We start from the raw sequence: 21,772 nt of genomic DNA, 5'->3' as shown, positions 1-21,772 counted from the left end.
GAGAGAGAGAGACGTACTGGTAGAGAGAGAGAGAGACGTACTGGTAGAGAGAGAGAGACGTACTGGTAGAGAGAGAGACATACTGGTAGAGAGAGAGAGAGCGAGAGAGAGAGAGACGTACTGGTAGAGAGAGAGACATACTGGTAGAGAGAGAGACGTACTGTTAGAGAGAGAGCGAGAGAGAGAGAGAGAGAGACGTACTGGTAGAGAGAGAGACATACTGGTAGAGAGAGAGAGCGAGAGAGAGATATGTACTGGTAGAGAGAGAGAGCGAGAGAGAGAGAGACGTACTGGTAGAGAGAGAGACATAATGGTAGAGAGAGAGAGAGCGAGAGAGAGAGATACGTACTGGTAGAGAGAGAGAGAGAGACGTACTGGTAGAGAGAGAGAGAGACATACTGGTTGAGAGAGAGAGAGAGACGTACTGGTAGAGAGAGAGAGAGCGAGAGAGAGAGACGTACTGGTAGAGAGAGGGAGAGAGAGAGAGACGTACTGGTAGAGAGAGAGAGCGAGAGAGAGAGAGACGTACTGGTAGAGAGAGAGAGCGAGAGAGAGAGACGTACTGGTGACAGCGAGGTAGGTGTTGGTCTGTATCTCTCCAGCCAGGTTGCGGGCGAAGCACTGGAACATCCCTGTATCGTCAGGTAACAGACCGTTGATCTGCAGACTGCCCCCAACTAACACCCTGTACCTGGGCATCTTCACTGGACTGATGACCACAGCATCCTTATACCACACTATGTCTGGCTGGGGGACACCTAGAGAGGACAGGAGAAGACAAGAGTGAGTTGGATTTACCACTTTTACAGCATCAGGGCTTTAGATCTCTCTCTCACACACACACACACACACACACACACACACACACACACACACACACACACACACACACACACACACACACACACACACACACACACACACACACACACACACACACACACACACACACACACACACACACACACACACACACACACACACACACACCTCGTGCCTGGCAGGGGATATCCACCACCTTCTCCATCTCTGCACTGATGTGTTGGACAGGCTCCTTCACAAACTGGGGATGGTCTGGAGAGGAGATGAGGAGAGGAGAGGAGAGGAGGGGATAGGAGAGGGGAGGAGAGGAGAGGAGGACGGGAGAGGAGAGGATGGGAGAGGAGAGGAGAGGAGGATGGGAGAGGAGAGGAGGATGGGAGAGGAGAGGAGAGGAGACGAGAGGAGATGAGAGGAGAGGTGAGGAGAGGAGAGGAGACGAGAGGAGGATGAGAGGGAGAGGAGGATGGGAGAGGAGAGGAGAGGAGGATGGGAGAGGAGTGGAGAGGAGAGTAGAGGAGGAGGGGAGACGAGAAGACAAGGAGAGGGGAGGAGGAGAGGAGGAGAGTGGAGGAGGGAGAGGATAGGAGAGGAGAAGTGTGAAGATGAGAGGAGAGGGGTGGAGAGGAGGAGAACAGAGGAGAGGATGAGAGGAGGGGAGAAGAGAGGAGAGGAGAGGATGAGAGGGGAGAGTAGAGAAGGAGGGGGGTGACGAGGAGAGGAGGAGAGGGGAGGAAAGGAGGAGAGAGGAGAGGAGAGGAGAGGAGAGGAGGGGAGGAGGAGGAGAAGAGGAGGAGAAGAGGAGGAGAGGAGAGGAAGAGAGGAGGAGAGAAGAGAGGAGAGGAGTTGAGGGAAACAGTTATAACCTTCCTCTAATTTTCTTGAACATTTTTAACAACAAAGTCATGTTAATGATAAGGTGTCTTGGTCCTCCTGGTTTGTGTTGACTTACATTAAATCCATCCTTTCCAATAAGTATTTTATTGTTTAGTCTCATTGAGACATAATGCAGAGTAATGGACTGCAATCATCAGATAGAGACAGACCTTTCTTCACAATCCACCTAATGCTTTAATCATCTATCATTTATCTCCATGGTCCAGCAGCATGTCAAACTGACGTGAAGACTTCAGACATTTACACACAATGATATTCCCTCAACCTGACCACTGACAGGAGAACTGGTAGGTGGTTCTTTGCCTATTTTAACCAGCATGTGGAGAAACTCCCATGTGTGTGTGTGTGTGTGTGTGTGTGTGTGTGTGTTTGTGTGTGATTGTGTGTGTGTGTGTGTGTGTGTGTGTGTGTGTGTGTGTGTGTGTGTGTGTGTGTGTGTGTGTGTGTGTGTGTGTGTGTGTGTGTGTGTGTGTGTGTGTGTGTGTGTGTGTGTGTGTGTGTGTGTGTGTGTGTGTGTGTGTGTGTGTGTACCTAGAACATGTAGGTAGGCCCCTGCGTTGACCGGAGGCACAGTGCTGCTGCGGAGGGTGGCCTCACATTCATAGTAACCACTGTCACTGACCGCTGGGAGGCTGATGGTCAGCCTGCGGCCAAAGTCACGTATCCCTGTACTGACCACTACACCATCCTTACGCCAGGTTATAACCATCTTGATCAGAGGTCTGGGGGAGAGGAGAGAGATACAGATACAGATACAGATACAGAGGGAAGGAGACAGAGAGAGAGAAGGGGAGAGAAAGAGAGAAAGAGAGAGAGAGCGAGAGAGAGAGAGAGAGAGAGAGAGAGAACATGGGATGAGAGATACAGAGGGAGGGAGACAGAGAGAGAGAGAGAGAGGGGGAGAAAGAGAGAGAGAAGGGGAGAGAAGGGAGAGAGAGACACAGAGGAAGGGGAGGGAGACAGAGAGAGAGAAAGGAGGGGGAGAAAGAGAGAGAGATAGAGGGGGAGAGAAGGGGTGAGAGAGACACAGAGGGAAGGGGAGGGAGAGAAAGAGAGAGAGAGAGCAAGGGGAGAGAAGGGGAGACAGAGAGAGAGAGAAGGGGGAGAGAAGGGGAGACAGAGAGAGGGGGAGTTGGAGAAAGAGAGAGAGAGAGAGGGAGAGAGAGGGGGAGAGAGACACAGAGGGAGGGGGAGGGAGACAGAGAGAGAGAAAGGAGGGGGAGAAAGAGAGAGAGATAGAGGGGGAGAGAGAGAGACACAGGGAGGGGGAGGGAGACAGAGAGAGAGAAAGGAGGGGGAGAAGAGGGGGAGAAAGAGAGAGAGTGAGAGGGGGAGAGAGAGGCATCGAGGGAGGGGGAGGGAGACAGAGAGAGAGAAAGGAGGGGGAGAACGAGAGAGAGAGAGAAGGGGAGAGAGACACAGAGGGAGGGGGAGGGAGACAGAGAGAGAGAAAGGAGGGGGAGAAAGAGAGAGAGAAGGGGAGAGAGAGACACAGAGGGAGGGGGAGGGAGACACAGAGGGAGAGGGAGAGGGAGAAGAGAGAGAGAGAGAGAGAGAAGGGGAGAGAGAGACACACAGAGGGAGGGGGAGGGAGACAGAGAGGGATGGGGAGAAAGAGAGAGAGAAGAAGAAGGAGAGAGACACAGAGGGAGGGGGAGGGAGACAGAGAGAGAGAGGAGGGGGAGAAGAGAGAGAGAGAGAAGGGGAGAGAGAGACACAGAGGGAGGGGGAGGGAGACAGAGAGCGAGAGGGAGGGGGAGAAAGAAGAGAGTGAGACAGAGGGAGGGGAGAGGAGACAGAGAGAGAGAGGAGGGGGAGAAAGAGAGAGAGACAGAGGGAGGGGGGAGGAGACAGAGAGAGGGGAGGGGAGAAGAGAGAGAGAGACAGAGGGAGAGAGGGAGGGGGAGAAAGAGAGAGAGAGAGATGGGGAGAGAGAGACACAGAGGGAGGGGAGGGAGACAGAGAGCGAGAGGGAGGGGGAGAAAGAGAGAGAGAGAGAGGGATGGGGAGAGAGACACAGAGGGAGGGGGAGGGAGACAGAGAGCGAGAGGGAGGGGAGAAAGAGAGTGAGACAGAGGGAGGGGGAGGGAGACAGAGAGAGAGAGGGGGGGAGAAGAGAGAGAGAGAGACAGAGGGAGGGGGAGGGAGACAGAGAGAGAGGGAGGGGGAGAAGAGAGAGAGAGAGACAGAGGGAGGGGGAGGGAGACAGAGAGAGAGGGGAGGGGGAGAAAGAGAGAGAGAGACAGAGGGAGGGGGAGGGAGACAGAGAGAGAGGGGAGGGGGAGAAAGAGAGAGAGAGAAGGGGAGAGAGAGACACAGAGGGAGGGGGAGGGAGACAGAGAGAGGAGGGGGAGAAAGAGAGAGAGAGACAGAGGGAGGGGGAGGGAGACAGAGAGAGGGAGGGGGAGAAAGAGAGAGTGTATTAATATGATTCAAATGCTGTTTCAAGGTTGTGAGGCATTGACAGAGCACCGTAATACATCTGTCATACTGATCAAGTCTTTGAATTGGCCATAATGGTTTGGATTCAGAGCAGAGATAAGGAGAGGAGGAGAAGAATGGAGAGACAGGAAAGACTGAGAGAGGAGAGGAGGAGGAGGGGAGGAGAGGAGAAAAGCATTGAATAGGACGGATGAACAATTTTCTAAAAGAGACCCAAACAAAAGACATTAGGTGACAGTGAAATGTGACAGACTTGGTCTCTCTCTGTGTGTTTGTGTATGTGTGTGTGTGTGTGTGTGTGTTTGTGTATGTGTGTGTGTGTGTGTTCACTCACCTAGCATTGGCCACACACTCCATAATGACATCATTCCTCCCCGCGTTCACACTGGTGTTCTTAGGAGGGAAGATGATGGTGGGGGTGATGGGGTCCACAGGCCCCCCCACGTCTACACACACACACACACACACACACACACACACACACACACACACACACACACACACGGTTAGAAAAGCATATGGGTCATGGCCAGTTCTCCCTTGTAAAATAGATTGCATATCTCAGTCAGACTCTCACCATTCATCAACAGATAGTTCCTATACTCTCACCATTCATCAACAGATAGTTCCTATACTCTCACCATTCATCAACAGATAGTTCCTATACTCTCATCATTCATCAACAGATAGTTCCTATACTCTCATCATTCATCAACAGATAGTTCCTATACTCTCACCATTCATCAACAGATAGTTCCTATACTCTCACCATTCATCAACAGATAGTTCCTATACTATCACCATTCATCAACAGATAGTTCCTATACTCTCACCATTCATCAACAGATAGTTCCTATACTATCACCATTCAACAACAGATAGTTCCTATACTCTCACCATTCAACAACAGATAGTTCCTATACTCTCATCATTCATCAACAGATAGTTCCTATACTCTCACCATTCATCAACAGATAGTTCCTATACTCTCATCATTCATCAACAGATAGTTCCTATACTCTCACCATTCATCAACAGATAGTTCCTATACTCTCATCATTCATCAACAGATAGTTCCTATACTCTCACCATTCATCAACAGATAGTTCCTATACTCTCACCATTCATCAACAGATAGTTCCTATACTCTCACCATTCATCAACAGATAGTTCCTATACTCTCATCATTCATCAACAGATACTTCCTATACTCTCACCATTCAAAGGTAGCTAGGATGCTATCACTATGGATATATATATATATATTCCTACCAGGCTGCTAGGAACTAGCGGTGACAAAATCAGTACAGTTACATATCAGATATTATTTTGACGATATATCTTATCGTATCGTTTTAACAATATGGCAGTATTCATTTTGCGCTAGTTTGCTGTACCTGCACCAAAACTGCAGTATTTTTCCTTCATAAATGATTCTCCATCTTCTTTTAAACAGGGAGAACCTTTCCTTTCACCACGTTAATTACCATGACTGAGAAAAACTCATTTAGTCTCGTCTCTCTCTCGTCTCTCTCTCGTCTCTCTCTCGTCTCTCTCTCGTCTCGCTCTCGTCTCGCTCTCGTCTCTCTCTCGTCTCTCTCTCGTCTCGCTCTCGTCTCTCTCGTCTCTCTCGTCTCGCTCTCGTCTCGCTCTCGTCTCGCTCTCGTCTCTCTCTCGTCTCTCTCTCGTCTCTCTCGTCTCTCTCTCGTCTCTCTCTCGTCTCTCTCTCGTCTCGCTCTCGTCTCTCTCGTCTCTCTCTCGTCTCTCTCTCGTCTCGCTCTCGTCTCTCTCTCGTCTCTCTCTCGTCTCGCTCAGGGAGTCTCGCTCTCGTCTCGCTCTCGTCTCTATCTCGTCTCTCTCTCGTCTCTCTCTCGTCTCTCTCTCGTCTCGCTCTCGTCTCTCTCGTCTCTCTCTCGTCTCTCTCTCGTCTCGCTCTCGTCTCGCTCTCGTCTCTCTCTCGTCTCGCTCTCGTCTCGCTCTCGTCTCTCTCTCGTCTCGCTCTCGTCTCGCTCGTCTCTCTCTCGTCTCTCTCAGCTCTCTCTCGGCTCTCTCTCGTCTCGCTCTCGTCTCGCTCTCGTCTCTATCTCGTCTCTCTCTCGTCTCTATCTCGTCTCTCTCTCGTCTCGCTCTCGTCTCGCTCTCGTCTCTCTCTCGTCTCTCTCTCGTCTCTCTCTCGTCTCTCTCTCGTCTCTCTCTCTTGTCTCTCTGCAGCAGACATGTGGTGAGGCAATATGTTTGGAACATCCAAACGCAATAAATTCACATTATCGAATCGCAAACACATAGAGAATCGTGAGAATCACGAGAATCACAATAAATATCGTATCGGCACCTAAGTGTGGTGATGATATCACACCGTAAGGTCCCTGGCAATCCCCAGCCCTACCAGGAACCATTATATTGTTTAATTGAGATAAACATAGCAGGAAGTGATTAAATGCAGAGCCATCATTCAGCCTGTTCCACAGAGCCTTGCAGCCCTGCAAACAACCATCGATTCACTGGCCTCAATCAGAGATCTCTCTCTCCTCATCTCATCTAATTTCTCCCTGCCTCGAGGGGGGGGGTTCTGTGTGTGATCCCAGGCCCTGTGTTTGGTATCAGTAGCACATGCAGACTGTCTCAGTGTCTTTTCATAAATCTGCTTTGATTAGGGGCCATTAAATTACAGAGCTCATTTATAGGCTGGTTAAATCAGCCAGTCAGATGGACCAGGGACCACAGCACCAGCTCTACAGAGCACCACCCAGCTCCACACTACAGCCAGGGAGGACCGCAGTACCACCCAGCTCCACACTACAGCCAGGGAGGACCGCAGTACCACCCAGCTCCACACTACAGCCAGGGAGGACCATAGCACCACCCAGCTCCACACTACAGCCAGGGAGGACCGTAGCACCACCCAGCTCCACACTACAGCCAGGGAGGACCATAGCACCACCCAACTCCACACTACAGCCAGGGAGGACTGTAGCACCACCCAGCTCCACACTACAGCCAGGGAGGACCATAGCACCACCCAGCTCCACACTACAGCCAGGGAGGACCGTAGCACCACCCAGCTCCACACTACAGCCAGGGAGGATTGTAGCACCACCCAGCTCCACACTACAGCCAGGGAGGACCATAGCACCACCCAACTCCACACTACAGCTAGGGAGGACCACCCAGCTCCACACTACAGCCAGGGAGGACCGCAGTACCACCCAGCTCCACACTATAGCCAGGGAGGACTGTAGCACCACCCAGCACCACACTACAGCCAGGGAGGACCGTAACACCACCCAGCTCCACACTACAGCCAGGGAGGACCATAGCACCACCCAACTCCACACTACAGCCAGGGAGGACTGTAGCACCACCCAGCTCCACACTACAGCCAGGGAGGACCATAGCACCACCCAGCTCCACACTACAGCCAGGGAGGACCATAGCACCACCCAACTCCACACTACAGACAGGGAGGTGTGCTGTTGGACCAGGACCTAAGCCGGACCCTAGCCCTCCCTTGGCACCAGCTTCTAACTCTAGGGAAACTCTAGACCGACTGGGATTCAAACCCGTGTCTGCTAGCCAAAGCTAAAGCCTAGGCATTAGTTTGGGGAGTCGTCAGGTCTCAGATATGGTTATACATCATCAGGGGAATGTGGTGTGACAACACCTCTGTTACACAAGTTGCACTCTTAGAAACAAAGGTGCTCAGTAGAACCATACAGGGTGTGCAGCTAGTCCCCATAGAGGAACCCTTAATGGGCATGGGTAGAACTCTTTGCAGAGGGTTCTATCTAGAACCCTTTATTTAAGGATCTTTATAGGACCCCATGTATATGGTTCTACCAAGGATCATTTTATCTTCGAACGGTTTCACCAGCCTTATTATCCTTTAAAATGTAACTATTTATGACAATACATTACATAGAGCATAAGGCCTTTCACAGAGGGCATAGTTATACCCTACCACAGTGGCATTAGGAAACTCCTGGTTTACAGGCCACATCAGGCCTGCAAGTCACATTATGCTGGCTTGCAAAGTGATGTTTAATTCCTGTTGGAATCCAGACAGAGATAGGATACCCAACAAGTGGAATTGTTAATCACACGCAATTTGCATTCAGAATGGCTGCCAGGGTCGGGAAGATTGACTACCTCAATCATCTAAACTGGAACAACCATCTCAGTGACGGGTGCAGTAAATCCTATTACTAACAGATTGGATTAGTTTAGAAAATTGTATGTTATTCATATTTGTGTTGCGTTAAATAAATCAACCAATCAATGCACATGCAAAATCACAAATATTACAGTAAAACAAACCCTTCTGAAAATCTTCCTGCAATAGAGCATGCTGGGAAATATTATATATGGTGCTATGCAGAATCTTTCTCGCCTTCCAAAGAATCATCAAATAACTTTTTCTTCCAAAAACAGTTCTTAGGATGTTAAAGGTTCTAGATAGAACCCTTCACCTTACAAAGAACCCTAGTCTTCCAAAAAGAGTAGGAGTGTAACAGGAATGACAGGGGAGGTGACAGTTAGACAGACAGCCACTAGAGGGCAGTGTAGCTGTGTCTGTCAGCTCAGTATAAAACACCTGTTGGATGTACACATGGAGAACAGAGAAACGTCCTCCCAACAGGAACACAACAGTTATATCTGCCTTCAACACAACCTGCTGGTACCGTATGGGAAGGTGTGTGTGTCTGTGTGTGAGTGTGTGTGTCTGTAAGTGTGTTTGTGTGTGTCTACACGTCTGTGTGTATGTTTGTGTGAGTGTATGTGAGTGTGTTTGTGTGTGTGTGTGTGTGTGAGTGTGTGTGACTACGTGTGTGTGTGTGTGTGTGTGAGTGTGTGTGTGTGAGTGTGTGTGACTACGTGTGTGTGTGTGTGTGTGTGTGAGTGTGTGTGACTACGTGTGTGTGAGTGTATGTGAGTGTGTATGTTTGTGTGAGTGTATGTGAGTGTGTGTGTGTGTGTGTGTGTGTCCTCTCTACTTACTCTCCACAGTCAGTACGATAGGATGGCTGGTTTTGTTCTCTCCGTTCTTGTCGTTGACAGCCTGGGTGTAGTAACGTCCAGCATCAGGAGCCACACTGGACAGGATGACCAGAGTGTTGTCCAGGGTGATGGCTCTACACACACACACACACACACACACACACACACACACACACACACACACACACACACACACACACACACACACACACACACACACACACACACACACACACACACACACACACACACACACAGGATGATTGTTTATGAATTCTGCTGTGGCATTATTATAACAGTCTATATCACCCTCAGGACGAAGGTTGGAATGATGTGTGATCCACATTACTCCTGTAGGAGATACTAGTGGGTAGAAGACATCCCTGTATGAGATACTAGTGGGTAGAAGACATCCCTGTATTAGATAGTAGTGGGTAGAAGACATCCCTGTATGAGATAGTAGTGGATAGATGACATCCCTGTATGAGATAGTAGTGGATAGATGACATCCCTGTATGAGATTGTAGTGGGTAGAAGACATTTCTGTATGAGATTGTAGTGGATAGATGACATCCCTGTATGAGATTGTAGTGGGTAGAAGACATTTCTGTAGCCATAAACACTGGTAGACTAGAGCAGAAAATCCCACGTCTGCTAAGGCTAGCACACACACACACACACACACACACACACACACACACACACACACACACACACACACACACACACACACACACACACACACACACACACACACACACACACATACACACACATACACACACACACCAAAAAAGTGGTAAATCATCAACTGACTACACAAGAAAATCATGCTTAAACGCACACAAACACACACACACACACACACACACACACTCTGAGTATAACAGTCAGGTAGCTCAAGAAGGCCTGGGACATGAATACAGCTGGTGCAGTGTAGCTGTGTGTGTGTTTGTGTATTTGTGTCAGTGTGTACACAGACACACCAAATGCACGCCAATGCACACACACACACACACACACACACACACACACACACACACACACACACACACACACACACACACACACACACACACACACACACACACACACAGTGTGTTTGTGTCAGCAGAGCCCTGATCAGGGCATATTAAACAGACTCCTGGACAATTAGGACCAGGGCTGTCGTCATGTCAACACAGTCAGCCAGTCTGCCCAGCAGCAGCATGCCCCGGCATATTAATGCCCCTACCGACCGGAGAGAGACCGGAGGACAGAGCCAACACACAGTAAGAGCCAAACCCTGGTCTGGGCTGTGTGTCAGGACATGACACTGTTAGAAACTAGCATTGACTGGCTATAGATCTGACACCTACAGGAAGAGCCAAACCCCCTGGCTATCACTGTCTCTCACTGTCTTAAAATAGTTTTACTAACAGTCTACGTCCAGCCCTGGCTGTACACACCGAACTATATACAGGATACTGAGATGGAAGAGTAGATAACAGGCTCCGGTCTTAAACTAGCATTAGGAACTGTCTACTACAGCCCTGGCTGTATACAATGATAACTACAGGAGGAGACTGTGGAGCTATTACTGTCATTACTGTCTACTACAGCCCAGGTTCACTACTGTCATTACTGTCTACTACAGCCCAGGTTCACTACAGTCATTACTGTCTACTACAGCCCAGTCATTACTGTCTACTACAGCCCAGGTTCACTACTGTCATTACTGTCTACTACAGCCCAGGTTCACTACTGTCATTACTGTCTACTACAGCCCTGGCTGTATACACCGAACTATATACAGGATACTGAGATGGAAGAGTAGATAACAGGCTCCGGTCTTAAACTAGCATTAGGAACTGTCTACTACAGCCCTGGCTGTATACAATGATAACTGTCTACTGTGGAGTTATTACTGTCATTACTGTCTACTACAGCCCAGGTTCACTACTGTCATTACTGTCTACTACAGCCCAGGTTGACTACAGTCATTACTGTCTACTACAGCCCAGGTTGACTACTGTCATTACTGTCTACTACAGCCCAGGTTGACTACTGTCATTACTGTCTACTACAGCCCAGTCATTACTGTCTACTACAGCCCAGGTTCACTACTGTCATTACTGTCTACTACAGCCCAGGTTGACTACAGTCATTACTGTCTACTACAGCCCAGGTTGACTACTGTCATTACTGTCTACTACAGCCCAGGTTCACTACTGTCATTACTGTCTACTACAGCCCAGGTTGACTACAGTCATTACTGTCTACTACAGCCCAGGTTCACTACTGTCATTACTGTCTACTACAGCCCAGGTTGACTACAGTCATTACTGTCTCCTACAGCCCAGGTTCACTACAGTCATTACTGTCTACTACAGCCCAGGTTCACTACTGTCATTACTGTTTACTACAGCCCAGGTTGACTACTGTCATTACTGTCTACTACAGCCCAGGTTCACTACTGTCATTACTGTCTACTACAGCCCAGGTTGACTACTGTCATTACTGTCTACTACAGCCCAGGTTGACTACAGTCATTACTGTCTACTACAGCCCAGGTTGACTACAGTCATTACTGTCTACTACAGCCCAGGTTGACTACAGTCATTACTGTCTACTACAGCCCAGGTTGACTACTGTAATTACTGTCTACTACAGCCCAGGTTGACTACTGTCATTACTGTCTACTACAGCCCAGGTTGACTACAGGCATTACTGTCTACTACAGCCCAGGTTGACTACAGTCATTACTGTCTACTACAGCCCAGGTTGACTACAGTCATTACTGTCTACTACAGCCCAGGTTGACTACAGTCATTACTGTCTACTACAGCCCAGGTTGACTACTGTCATTACTGTCTACTACAGCCCAGGTTCACTACTGTCATTACTGTCTACTACAGCCCAGGTTGACTACTGTCATTACTGTCTACTACAGCCCAGGTTCACTACTGTCATTACTGTCTACTACAGCCCAGGTTCACTACTGTCATTACTGTCTACTACAGCCCAGGTTGACTACAGTCATTACTGCCTACTACAGCCCAGGTTCACTACTGTCATTACTGTCTACTACAGCCCAGGTTGACTACTGTCATTACTGTCTACTACAGCCCAGGTTGACTACTGTCATTACTGTCTACTACAGCCCAGGTTGACTACTGTCATTACTGTCTACTACAGCCCAGGTTGACTACTGTCATTACTGTCTACTACAGCCCAGGTTGACTACAGTCATTACTGTCTACTACAGCCCAGGTTCACTACTGTCATTACTGTCTACTACAGCCCAGGTTGACTACAGTCATTACTGTCTACTACAGCCCAGGTTCACTACAGTCATTACTGTCTACTACAGCCCAGGTTGACTACTGTCAGCCTTTCACTGTCCAATAGTTTTTTCACCATTACATTTTTTCCTACAGGAGATTTTTAGAAACACTTAAAATAAGGGCTATATTTCATTTAGGCTAACTCTGGCATGGCTTTTGATAACCATGGAAATATTTCTCAGACAAGGTGACTTATCAATAAATTTGCCTGTATTTACCCAACAAAAATGAAACGCTAATTAGCTGCTAATGTGGCTATCATAAAGAACTACAAATGCCATGATGATCTGGACCAGACTGCCGAAGCGAGACAAAGGTAAGAATCTCTGGATTAACTGTCTAATGGTACCAAAATGATGCAATGAATAAATTGGCTACATTTCTGTAAATAGACGATGGTGTGAACTGTCTTGTACAAGTTTTAAATTTACACAAAACCTGTCAGCAAAGGTGTCAGTCAGAGATGACATGCAGGAGCTTGTAGGGATTAGTAGTCTTGCATGAAGTCTACTCTGGTGCTAATTAACGTTTTCGAACATCATCATTCACCCTGCCTCTCACTGTCATAAACTGACATTACTAACTGACTCCTACAGTACAGACACCAATCATCCTGCCTCTCACTGTCATAAACTGACATTACTAACTGACCCCTACAGTACAGACACCAATCACCCTGCCTCTCACTGTCATAAACTGACATTACTAACTGACCCCTACAGTACAGACACTAATCACCCTGCCTCTCACTGTCATAAACTGACATTACTAACTGACCCCTACAGTACAGACACCAATCACCCTGCCTCTCACTGTCATAAACTGACATTACTAAATGACTCCTACAGTACAGACACCAATCATCCTGCCTCTCACTGTCATAAACTGACATTACTAACTGACCCCTACAGTACAGACACCAATCACCCTGCCTCTCACTGTCATAAACTGACATTACTAACTGACCCCTACAGTACAGACACTAATCACCCTGCCTCTCACTGTCATAAACTGACATTACTAACTGACCCCTACAGTACAGACACCAATCACCCTGCCTCTCATTGTCATAAACTGACATTACTAACTGACCCCTACAGTACAGACACCAATCACCCTGCCCATCTGTACAAGATGAATACCTATGTAAGAATGCTGTTCATTGACCATAGCTCAGCATTTAACACCCTAGTACCCTCCAAGCTCATCATTAAGCTGGAGGCCCTGGGTCTGAACCCCGCCCTGTGCAACTGGGTCCTGGACTTCCTGACGGGCTGCTCCTCAGGTGGTGAAGGTAGGAAACAACACCTCCACTTTGCTGATCCTCAACACAGGTGCCCCACAAGGGTGCTTGCTCAGCCCCCTCCTGTACTCCATGACCGCGTGGCCAAGCACGCCTCCAACTCAATCATCAAGTTTCAGTTGGAGGCGATGATGAGACTCTGGGAGTGTGGTGCAACAAAAATGACCTCTCACGAAACGTCAAACAAGCAAAGGAGAGGATTGTGGGCTTCAGGAAACAGCAGAGGGAGCACCCCTCTACCCACATTGATGGAACCGCAGTGGAGAAGGTGGAAAGATTTAAGTTCCTCGGCGTACACATCACTGACACACTGAAATGGTCAGGGACGAAGGTGCAACAGCACCTCTTCAACCTCAGGAGGCTGAAGAAATGTGGCTTGTCACCTAAAACCCTCACAAACCTTTACAGATGCACAATTGAGAGCATCCTGTCAGGCTGTATCACCGCCTGGTACGGCAACTGCACCACCCACAAACGCAGGGCTCTACAGAGGGTGGTGTGATCTGCCCAACGCATCACTGGGGCAAACTATCTGGCTTTCAGGACTCCTACACCACCCGATGTCACAGGAATGCCAAAAAGATCACCAAGGACAACAATCACCTGACCCACGGCCTGTTCACCTCGCTATCATCCAGAAGGCGAGGTCAGTACAGGTGCATCAATGCAGGGACCAAAAGACTGAAAAACAACTTCTATCTCAAGGCCATCAGACTGTTAAACAGCCATCACTAACACAGAGAGGCTGCTGCCTATATACACAGATTTTAATTCATTGGCAACTTTATAAATGGAACACTAGTCACTTTAATAATGTCCACATATCTTACATTACCCATCTCATGTGTCTATACTGTTTTCTATTCTATTCTACTGTATCTCAGTCTATGCTGCTCTGGCATTGCTCGTCCAAATATTCCATTCCTTTACTGTCACGCCCTGGTCGAAGTATATTGTGTTTGTCTTTATTTATTTGGTCAGGCCAGGGTGTGACATGGGTTTATTGTGGTGTATTTTGTCTTGGGGTTTTGTTAGGTATTGGGTGTGTGGCTTAGTGGGGGTATCTAGCATAGTCTATGGCTGTCTGGAGTGGTTCTCAATCAGAGGCAGGTGTTTATCGTTGTCTCTGATTGGGAACCATATTTAGGCAGCGATATTCTATGAGTATTTCGTGGGTGATTGTTCCTGTCTCTGTGTTTGTGTTCACCAGATAGGCTGTATAGGTTTTCACGTTCGTTCTTTGTTTTGTTCGTTATTTCATGTCTAGTTCATTTATTAAAGAACATGAATAACCACCACGCTGCATTTTGGTCCGCTTCTCCTTCGACAGACGAGAACCTTACAGAATCACCCACCACAACAGGACCAAGCGGCGTGGTAACAGGCAACAGCAACAGCAGGAGCAACAAAGAGAGGGATGGACATGGGAGGACGAATTGGACGGAGAAGGACCCTGGGCTCAGCCTAGAGAATATCGCCGCCCCAAAGAAGAACTGGAGGTGGTGAAAGCGGAGAGGCGCCGGTATGAGGAGGCAGCACGGCGACGCGGATGGAAGCCAGAGAGTCAGCCCCAAAAATGTCTTGGGGGGGGCTCAGGGAGAGTGTGGCAGAGTCAGGAGTCAGACCTGAGCCAACTCTCCCTGTTTATCGTGAGGAGCCAAGGAGGACACCAGAACCAGAGCCGGTGTTGGAGGTGAGCGAAACAGAGACTGTGAAGGAGTTAATGGGGAGATTGGAGGAGAGAGAAATGAGGGAGTTGCTGTGTTGGTGCTTTAAGCATGGAATTCGCCCGACGGAGCGTGTCGGGGATTTGATGGCACCTGGGTCAGCGCTCCTTACTCGTCCTGAGGTGCGTGTTAGTCGGCTGGTGAAGATGGTGCCAGCCTCACGCACCAGGCTTCCTGTGCACCTAGCCTTGCACGTCCTATGCCAGCACTGCTCTCAAGATCTCTAGTACACCTTCACGGTCTAGCCCATCCTGTGCCACCTCCACACACCAGCCCTCCGGTGGCATTTCCCCGCACCAGGCTTCCTGTGCGTGTCCTCGGCCCAGTACCACCAGTGCCAGCACCACGCATCAGGCCTACAGTGCGCCTCGCCTCTCCAGCGCTGCCGGAGCCTTCCTCCTCTCCTGCGCTGCCGGAGTCTTCCTCCTCTCCTGCGCTGCCGGAGTCTCCCTCATGTTCAGCGCTGCCAGAGCCTTTCTCCTCTCCTGCGCTGTAGGAGTCTCCCGCCTGTTCAGCGCAGCCAGAGCCTTCCTCCTCTACAGCGTTGCCAGAGTCTCCCGCCTGTTCAGCGCAGCCAAAGCTGCCAGCCTGCATGGAGCAGCCAGAGCTGCCAGTCTGCATGGAGCAGCCAGAGATGTCAGTCTGCATGGAGCAGCCAGAGCTGTCAGTCTGCATGGAGCAGCCAGACCTGTCAGTCTGCATGGAGCAGCCAGAGATGCCAGTCTGCAAGAAGCCGCCAGAGCTGCCAGTCAGCATGGAGAAGCCAGAGCCTCCAGTCAGCATGGAGCAGCCAGAGCTTCCAGTCTGCATGGAGCAGCCAGAGCCGTCAGTCTGCATGGAGCAGCCAGAGCCGCCAGTCAGCATGGAGCAGCCAGAGCCGCCAGTCAGCATGGAGCAGCCAGAGCTGCCAGTCAGCATGGAGCAGCCAGAGATGTCAGTCTGCATGGAGCAGCCAGAGTTGTCAGTCTGCATGGAGCAGCCAGAGCCGCCAGTAAGCATGGAGCAGCCAGAGCCGCCAGTCAGCATGGAGCAGCCAGAGCTGCCAGTCTGCATGGAGCAGCCAGAGCTGTCAGTCTGCATGGAGCAGCCAGAGATGTCAGTCTGCATGGAGCATCCAGAGCTGTCAGTCTGCATGGAGCAGCCAGAGTTCCCAGTCTGCAAGAAGCCGCCAGAGCTGCCAGTCAGCATGGAGCAGCCAGAGCCGCCAGTCAGCATGGAGCAGCCAGAGCTGTCAGTCTGCATGGAGCAGCCAGAGCTGTCAGTCTGCATGGAGCAGCCAGAGATGTCAGTCTGCATGGATCATCCAGAGCTGTCAGTCTGCATGGAGCAGCCAGAGCTGCCAGTCTGCATGGAGCCGCCAGAGCTGCCAGTCAGCATGGAGAACTCAGAGCCTCCAGTCAGCATGGAGCAGCCAGAGCTGCCAGTCTGCATGGAGCAGCCAGAGCCGTCAGTCTGCATGGAGCAGCCAGAGCCGCCAGTCAGCATGGAGCAGCCAGAGCCGCCAGTCAGCATGGAGCAGCCAGAGCCGCCAGTCAGCATGGAGCAGCCAGAGCTGCCAGTCAGCATGGAGCAGCCAGAGATGTCAGTCTGCATGGAGCAGCCGGAGATGTCACTCTGCAAGGAGCAGCCAGAGCCGCCAGTAAGCATGGAGCAGCCAGAGCCGCCAGTCAGCATGGAGCAGCCAGAGCTGCCAGTCTGCATGGAGCAGCCAGAGCTGTCAGTCTGCGTGGAGCAGCCAGAGCTGTCAGTCTGCATGGAGCAGCCAGAGCTGTCAGTCTGCATGGAGCAGCCAGAGCTGTCAGTCTGCATGGAGCAGCCAGAGCTGTCAGTCTGCATGGAGCAGCCAGAACTGTCAGTCTGCATGGAGCAGCCAGAACTGTCAGTCTGCATGGAGCATCCAGAGCTGTCAGTCTGCATGGAGCAGCCAGACCTGCCAGTCAGCATGGAGCAGCCAGAGCTGTCAGTCTGCATGGAGCAGCCAGAGCTGTCAGTCTGCATGGAGCAGCCAGAGCTGTCAGTCTGCATGGAGCAGCCAGAACTGTCAGTCTGCATGGAGCATCCAGAGCTGTCAGTCTGTATTTAGTAGCCAGAGCTGCCAGTCTGCAAGAAGCCGCCAGAGCTGCCAGTCAGCATGGAGCAGCCAGACCTGCCAGTCAGCATGGAGCAGCCAGACCTGCCAGTCAGCATGGAGCAGCCAGAGCTGCCAGTCTGCATGGAGCAGCCAGAGCTGCCAGTCTGCATGGAGCCGCCAGAGCTGCCAGTCAGCATGGAGAACTCAGAGCCTCCAGTCAGCATGGAGCAGCCAGAGCTGCCAGTCTGCATGGAGCAGCCAGAGCCGTCAGTCTGCATGGAGCAGCCAGAGCCGCCAGTCAGCATGGAGCAGCCAGAGCCGCCAGTCAGCATGGAGCAGCCAGAGCCGCCAGTCAGCATGGAGCAGCCAGAGCTGCCAGTCAGCATGGAGCAGCCAGAGATGTCAGTCTGCATGGAGCAGCCGGAGATGTCACTCTGCAAGGAGCAGCCAGAGCCGCCAGTAAGCATGGAGCAGCCAGAGCCGCCAGTCAGCATGGAGCAGCCAGAGCTGCCAGTCTGCATGGAGCAGCCAGAGCTGTCAGTCTGCGTGGAGCAGCCAGAGCTGTCAGTCTGCATGGAGCAGCCAGAGCTGTCAGTCTGCATGGAGCAGCCAGAGCTGTCAGTCTGCATGGAGCAGCCAGAGCTGTCAGTCTGCATGGAGCAGCCAGAACTGTCAGTCTGCATGGAGCAGCCAGAACTGTCAGTCTGCATGGAGCATCCAGAGCTGTCAGTCTGCATGGAGCAGCCAGACCTGCCAGTCAGCATGGAGCAGCCAGAGCTGTCAGTCTGCATGGAGCAGCCAGAGCTGTCAGTCTGCATGGAGCAGCCAGAGCTGTCAGTCTGCATGGAGCAGCCAGAACTGTCAGTCTGCATGGAGCATCCAGAGCTGTCAGTCTGTATTTAGTAGCCAGAGCTGCCAGTCTGCAAGAAGCCGCCAGAGCTGCCAGTCAGCATGGAGCAGCCAGACCTGCCAGTCAGCATGGAGCAGCCAGACCTGCCAGTCAGCATGGAGCAGCCAGAGCTGCCAGTCTGCATGGAGCAGCCAGAGCTGTCAGTCTGCATGGAGCAGCCAGAGCTGTCAGTCTGCATGGAGCACCCAGAGCTGCCAGTCTGTATGGAGCAGCCAGAGCCGCCAGTCAGCATGGAGCAGCCAGAGCCGCCAGTCAGCATGGAGCAGCCAGAGCCGCCAGTCAGCATGGAGCAGCCAGAGCCGCCAGTCAGCATGGAGCAGCCAGAGCTGCCAGTCAGCATGGAGCAGCCAGAGCCATCAGTCTGCCAGGATCCGCCAGACTCTTCCAGATCCGCCAGTCAGCCAGACTCTTCCAGATCGTCCAGTCAGCCGGACTCTTCCAGATCGTCCAGTCAGCCAGACTCTTGCAGATCCGCCAGTCAGCCAGACTCTTCCAGATCCGCCAGTCAGCCAGACTCTTCCAGATCCGCCAGTCAGCCAGGATCTGCCAGAACCGCCAGCCAGCCAGGATCTGCCGGATCCAACTACCTGCCTGAGCTTCCTCTCAGCGCTGAGCTTCCTCTCAGTGCTGGGCTTCCTCTCAGTGCTGAGCTTCCCCTCAGTCCCGAGCTTCCCCTCAGTCCCGAGCTTCCCCTCAGTCCAGTGGGGTTCTGGGTGAGGAATACTAGGCCATGGTTGGCGGCTAGGGTGGACTATCCAAGGACACGCGGAGGAGGGACTAAGACATTGACAGAGTGGGGTCCACGTTCTGCGCCGGAGCCGCCACCATGGACAGACGCCCACCCAGACCCTCCCCTATGGTTTTGGTGTGCGTCCGGGAGTCCGCACCCTGGGGGGGGGGGGTTCTGTCATGCCCTGGTCGAAGTATATTGTGTTTGTCTGTATTTATTTGGTCAGGCCAGGGTGTGACATGGGTTTATTGTGGTGTGTTTTGTCTTGGGGTTTTGTTAGGTATTGGGTGTGTGGCTTAGTGGGGGTATCTAGCATAGTCTATGGCTGTCTGGAGTGGTTCTCAATCAGAGGCAGGTGTTTATCGTTGTCTCTGATTGGGAACCATATTTAGGCAGCCATATTCTTTGACTGTTTCATGGGTGATTGTTCCTGTCTCTGTGTTCACCAGATAGGCTGTATAGGTTTTCACATTCGTTATTTGTTTTGTTCGTTATTTCATGTCTAGTTCATTTATTAAAGAACATGAATAACCACCACGCTGCATTTTGGTCCGCTTCTCCTTCGACAGACGAGAACCGTTACATTTACCTAGATGTGTGTGTATTGGGTATATGTTGTGAAATTGTTTGATATTAGCTGTTAGATATTGCTGCACTGTCAGAACTAGAAGCACAAGCACTTCGCTACATCTGCAATAACATCTGTTAAACGCACATATGTGACCAATACAATTGGATTTGATTTGCCTTTCACTGTCATAAACTAACATTACTAACTAATTTAAACTTTACACTGATGGCTGCAGGAGGTGCTGTTGGTACCTAACAGGCTCTAGCACTACTACATGAGGTGCTGTTGGTACCTAACAGGCTCTAGCATGAATACAGGAGGTGCTGATGTTACCTAACAGGATCTAGCACTACTACAGGAGGTACTGTTGGTACCTAACAGGCTCTAGCATGACTACAGGAGGTGCTGTTGGTATCTAACAGGCTCTAGCATGACTACAGGAGGTGCTGATGTTACCTAACAGGCTCTAGCACTACTACAGGAGGTGCTGTTGTTACCTAACAGGCTCTAGCACTACTACAGGAGGTGCTGTTGTTACCTAACAGGATCTAGCACTACTACAGGAGGTACTGTTGTTACCTAACAGGCTCTAGCATGACTACAGGAGGTGCTGATGTTACCTAACAGGCTCTAGCACTACTACAGGAGGTGCTGTTGGTACCTAACAGGCTCTAGCACTACTACAGGAGGTGCTGTTGTTACCTAACAGGCTCTAGCACTACTACAGGAGGTGCTGTTGGTACCTAACAGGCTCTAGCATGACTACAGGAGGTGCTGATGTTACCTAACAGGATCTAGCACTACTACAGGAGGTACTGTTGGTACCTAACAGGCTCTAGCATGACTACAGGAGGTGCTGTTGGTATCTAACAGGCTCTAGCATGACTACAGGAGGTGCTGATGTTACCTAACAGGCTCTAGCACTACTACAGGAGGTGCTGTTGTTACCTAACAGGCTCTAGCACTACTACAGGAGGTGCTGTTGTTACCTAACAGGATCTAGCACTACTACAGGAGGTACTGTTGGTACCTAACAGGATCTAGCACTACTACAGGAGGTGCTGTTGTTACCTAACAGGATCTAGCACTACTACAGGAGGTGCTGTTGTTACCTAACAGGCTCTAGCACTACTACAGGAGGTACTGTTGTTACCTAACAGGCTCTAGCATGACTACAGGAGGTGCTGATGTTACCTAACAGGCTCTAGCACTACTACAGGAGGGGCTGTTGGTACCTAACAGGCTCTAGCACTACTACAGGAGGTGCTGTTGTTACCTAACAGGATCTAGCACTACTACAGGAGGTACTGTTGTTACCTAACAGGCTCTAGCATGACTACAGGAGGTGCTGATGTTACCTAACAGGCTCTAGCACTACTACAGGAGGTGCTGTTGGTACCTAACAGGCTCTAGCACTACTACAGGAGGTGCTGTTGTTACCTAACAGGCTCTAGCACTACTACAGGAGGTGCTGTTGGTACCTAACAGGCTCTAGCATGACTACAGGAGGTGCTGATGTTACCTAACAGGATCTAGCACTACTACAGGAGGTACTGTTGGTACCTAACAGGCTCTAGCATGACTACAGGAGGTGCTGTTGGTATCTAACAGGCTCTAGCATGACTACAGGAGGTGCTGATGTTACCTAACAGGCTCTAGCACTACTACAGGAGGTGCTGTTGTTACCTAACAGGCTCTAGCACTACTACAGGAGGTGCTGTTGTTACCTAACAGGATCTAGCACTACTACAGGAGGTACTGTTGGTACCTAACAGGATCTAGCACTACTACAGGAGGTGCTGTTGTTACCTAACAGGATCTAGCACTACTACAGGAGGTGCTGTTGTTACCTAACAGGCTCTAGCACTACTACAGGAGGTACTGTTGTTACCTAACAGGCTCTAGCATGACTACAGGAGGTGCTGATGTTACCTAACAGGCTCTAGCACTACTACAGGAGGGGCTGTTGGTACCTAACAGG

The 21,772-nt window shown here is 50.5% G+C and overlaps 1 pseudogene; it reads right to left on the bottom strand.

Annotated features, from left to right (window-relative positions):
• The window catches only part of LOC135538350 (protein sidekick-2-like), a 126,382-nt pseudogene that overhangs the window by 76,718 nt on the left and 27,892 nt on the right, over positions 1-21,772 (bottom strand).

The sequence above is a fragment of the Oncorhynchus masou genome, unplaced genomic scaffold (genome assembly GCF_036934945.1).
Source record: "Oncorhynchus masou masou isolate Uvic2021 unplaced genomic scaffold, UVic_Omas_1.1 unplaced_scaffold_943, whole genome shotgun sequence".
Taxonomy (NCBI): domain Eukaryota; kingdom Metazoa; phylum Chordata; class Actinopteri; order Salmoniformes; family Salmonidae; genus Oncorhynchus; species Oncorhynchus masou.
Note: the sequence above shows the minus strand (reverse complement) of the source record. Positions and strands in the feature narration are given on the sequence as shown.